General features: G+C 30.1%; 1 non-coding gene across 1 annotated transcript; it reads left to right on the top strand.

Annotated features, from left to right (window-relative positions):
• Nucleotides 1-2,474: 2,474 nt before the first annotated feature.
• Nucleotides 2,475-2,554, top strand: TRNAL-UAG (transfer RNA leucine (anticodon UAG)). The gene has a single exon. It is a non-coding gene; the product is annotated as a tRNA-Leu (tRNA).
• Nucleotides 2,555-4,337: the final 1,783 nt, after the last annotated feature.

Genomic DNA, 4,337 nt, shown 5'->3' on the forward strand with positions numbered 1-4,337 from the left:
GGAATCCAGTTATTAGCTATTTTGAACAAATCCCTAAACTCTAAACTACCTGTTATCCAAAAAAAACCTAAAATTCCTAATAATAGACCAAAATCCCCTACACGATTAGTTACAAAAGCTTTTTGACAAGCACTCGCTGCGATTGGTCGTGTAAACCAAAAGCCTATCAATAAATAAGAACACATTCCCACGAGTTCCCAAAAAAAATAAATTTGTATCAAATTGGAGCTAGTAACCAATCCCAACATGGAAGTATTGAAAAAACTTATATAAACAAAAAATCTCAAATATCCTTCATCGTGAGACATATAACCATCACTATAAATAAGAACCAGGATTCCTACAGTAGTAATTAGCATTAACATAATAGAAGTAAGTGGGTCAATCAAGTATCCAAATTCTAAAGAAAAATCATTATTGACGGTCCAAGACCATAGATATTGATAGATCGAACTTCCATTTATTTGTTGAATAGACAGTTGAACTGAGAATACCATAGCTATACTTAAGAGTAAAACACTAGGAAAAGCCCATATGCGACGAAGATTTTTTGTTGCTGTAGGAATAAGAATAAGGCCAAATCCCATTGACATAATAACTGGAAGTGGGAGAGAGAGGGATTACCCATGCATATTGATATGTATGTTCCATAAGAAAAGAAATTGCAATTTTTACTTCAATTTTTACTTCAATTTTTCTATAAAATTGTTTCCGATTCACCAAACCAATTCTTATCTCTTTCTGAAAGAATAAATAAAAAGAATAAGAAAAAATACTGAAATTCTTAATTTTTCCAAAATTTATCTCATTGAAATAATTAAAAATTAAGAATGGGTTTAGTTGGTTAAATTAAAAAAGTTAATAAAATAACTTCGTTACCTAGTTATTTTATTAACTAAATAAAGATATTTATAAAAATAAAAAAAAAAAGTGGAATCATTTTACTTTCTATTCATAATTCATTTTTATATTTCTTTAAAACAAAGATGAAACAGCTCTCTTGTTCCATAATTAACTGATTGAGTGAATTCCAATGAAAACCTATGTTTATAAGAAATTATCGAATAGTCCTTACTTCATATAGAACTAAAATCCTAATGACTATAAATTACCTAAGTTTTAGAATGTCTTGTTTAAGAGACTCAGTATTTTTTGTTTTGATTGGAATTCCTTTCCTTTATGGAATACCATTCTGAACTTAATTAACTATTTTCATTTTCCCTTCTTTTTATCCCCCCGTCTTATCTTATATGGGGGATAGGCTTCCATACCATATATCTATATATGGAGTATACTTGATATATAAATAGATATAAATAGATTTAAATGAGAAACCTTTCTATATATTCTATATTATTAAAAAACAAGTATAAAATATATAAAGAAAAAATGTTAAAAAATTCTTGTTGTCTTATCCGCATTAGACAAAATGAAGTAAAAAATAATTCAAAATTTAAGTATCTTTCAGTATCTAAGTATAAATACTAATAAAAAGAAGAAAGAAGGATTGATTTGCAGCAATAGATGTCTTTCACATACAACTAGAAAAAAGTAATTTCCTTTTTGAATGGCAGTTCCAAAAAAACGTACTTCAATGTCAAAAAAGCGTATTCGTAAAAATATTTGGAAGAAAAAGACTTATTTTTCCATAGTACAATCTTATTCTTTAGTAAAATCAAGATCATTTTCGAGCGGTAATGAGCATCCAAAACCAAAGGGTTTTTCTGGGCAACAAACAAATAATAAGATTTTGGAATAATATGAATTGACTTATCAAAAAAGAATTCCAATTATTTAATAATTTTGATTCTTCTTTGAATGTACTTTTATGTGTCGAATTACTCGGTACAATATTCTTAGAACAAAAAACCCCTCTTATCTTATATATACAAGAAAAAAAAGTTTTGTTTGGTATACTGTGTGCTAAGTATTCTTTTCCTATCAATGAACTTTTCATAATTTTCATAATAGAATCCTCATATTCTATTATGAAAATTATGAAAAGTGGAGTATTCTTACAATAGGACTTACAACTTCCACCTATCTTCTCCAAAATCATAAGGTTAGTAAATCTTATTAATAAGAGCATAAAGACTTTCATTCTAGAAATTTTTAAAAAATCCAAAAAGCCTTTTCCATTTATCCATTTTAATTTCATCATTAAATAGAAACCCTTTTGGATTTTTTTCATTGTATTGAAAGAATTTTCAAAATGTAAACGAGAAATTAATTAGAAAAAATTAGTTCTACAATTGCAAGTTAGAAAAAAGAAATTCCAACTCTTTCAAGCAGTGTTTGTGTTTCTATTGGGCAAAGCAAGAGTTTATTGTAAAAAAAAAATGGAAACGATACTACCAAACGAAGTCTATTTTAATGAAAACTCTAATGTTCCTAAATTTTATGGACTTTCCCAATATCGACGATTCCCAAGATAATAGCTATTATTCTTTTAAGTTACCTATTATTTGAAGTTAGCCGCCATGGTGAAATTGGTAGACACGCTGCTCTTAGGAAGCAGTGCTCAAGCATCTCGGTTCGAATCCGAGTGGCGGCATTCTTGAAAAAGAATACAATAGATTAGAAATCAATTCGAAATTTACAATTTTGTAATGGGACCTTCCCCTTATGCTATTTGCAACTTTAGAACATATACTAACTCATATCTCTTTCTCAACGATTTCAATTGTGATTACGATTCATTTTATAACCTTATTAGTTCGTGAACTTGGAGGATTACGTGATTCGTCAGAAAAAGGAATGATAGTTACTTTTTTCTCTATAACAGGATTCTTAGTTTCTCGTTGGGCTTCCTCGGGACATTTTCCATTAAGTAATTTATATGAGTCATTGATCTTCCTTTCATGGGCCCTGTATATTCTTCATACCATTCCTAAAATACAGAACTCTAAAAATGATTTAAGCACAATAACTACGCCAAGTACTATTTTAACGCAAGGCTTTGCCACATCGGGTCTTTTAACTGAAATGCATCAATCCACGATACTAGTACCTGCTCTACAATCTCAGTGGTTAATGATGCATGTCAGTATGATGTTATTAAGCTATGCAACTCTTTTGTGCGGATCCTTATTATCTGCCGCTATTCTAATCATTAGATTTCGAAATAATTTCCATTTCTTTTCTAAAAAGAAAAAAAATGTTTTAAATAAAACATTTTTCTTTAGTGATATTAAATATTTTTATGCAAAAAGAAGTGCTTTAAAAAGAACCTCTGTCCCTTCATTTCCAAATTATTACAAATATCAATTAACGGAGCGTTTGGATTCTTGGAGTTATCGTGTCATTAGCCTAGGATTTACCCTTTTAACCGTAGGTATTCTTTGTGGAGCAGTATGGGCTAATGAGGCCTGGGGATCCTATTGGAATTGGGATCCTAAGGAAACTTGGGCATTTATTACTTGGACCATATTCGCAATTTATTTACATAGTAGAACAAATACAAATTGGAAGGGTACGAATTCTGCACTTATAGCTTCGATAGGATTTCTTATAATTTGGATTTGTTATTTTGGTATAAATCTATTAGGAATAGGCTTACATAGTTATGGTTCGTTTACATTAACACCTAAATGATTACATAAAATAAAACCTTCATGAAATGAAGGTTTTTACTTTTATGTTTTATTTGAGAACCCCTTGAACGCCTTCTCAAAGGGTTCTCAAAAATTCGAGATAGATCTAATTATACTTTTTTACTTATTTCTGCATTAATAGAGCAGACGAGTAAAAAAAAGCAAACCTATTTAGGATAATAATTGGATAAGAGAGCCTCTACCCTGTCAACGGATAGGGAGAGAACAAAATCTGGATAAATACCAATTCCTATTACTGGTAAAAAGATACAGATTAAAATAAAGAGTTCTCGTGGTCCAGAATCCACAAAATTTGCGTTTGGAACATTAAATAGCTTGTATCCATAGAACATCTGGCGTAACATAGATAATAAATAAATAGGAGTTAATATCATTCCAATTGCCATTACAAAAGTAATTAGTGTTTTTGGCATTAACAGAAATTTTGGACTAGTAATTAGTCCAAAAAATACTACTAATTCTGCGACAAAACCACTCATTCCTGGTAAGGCAAGAGAAGCCATTGAAAAGCTACTAAACATGGTAAAAATTTTAGGCATTGGGATGGATATTCCCCCCAGTTCTTCGAGATAAACAAGACGCATTCTATCAGAAGCGGTTCCTGCCAAGAAAAAAAGTGTAGCACCAATAAATCCATGGGATAATATTTGTAAAATAGCTCCATTGAGTCCAATGTTGGTTATGGAACCAATTCCTATAATTATGAAACCCATGTGAGATACA

Source organism: Aegilops tauschii, unplaced genomic scaffold (genome assembly GCF_002575655.3).
Source record: "Aegilops tauschii subsp. strangulata cultivar AL8/78 unplaced genomic scaffold, Aet v6.0 ptg000732l_obj, whole genome shotgun sequence".
In the NCBI taxonomy this organism is placed as follows: domain Eukaryota; kingdom Viridiplantae; phylum Streptophyta; class Magnoliopsida; order Poales; family Poaceae; genus Aegilops; species Aegilops tauschii.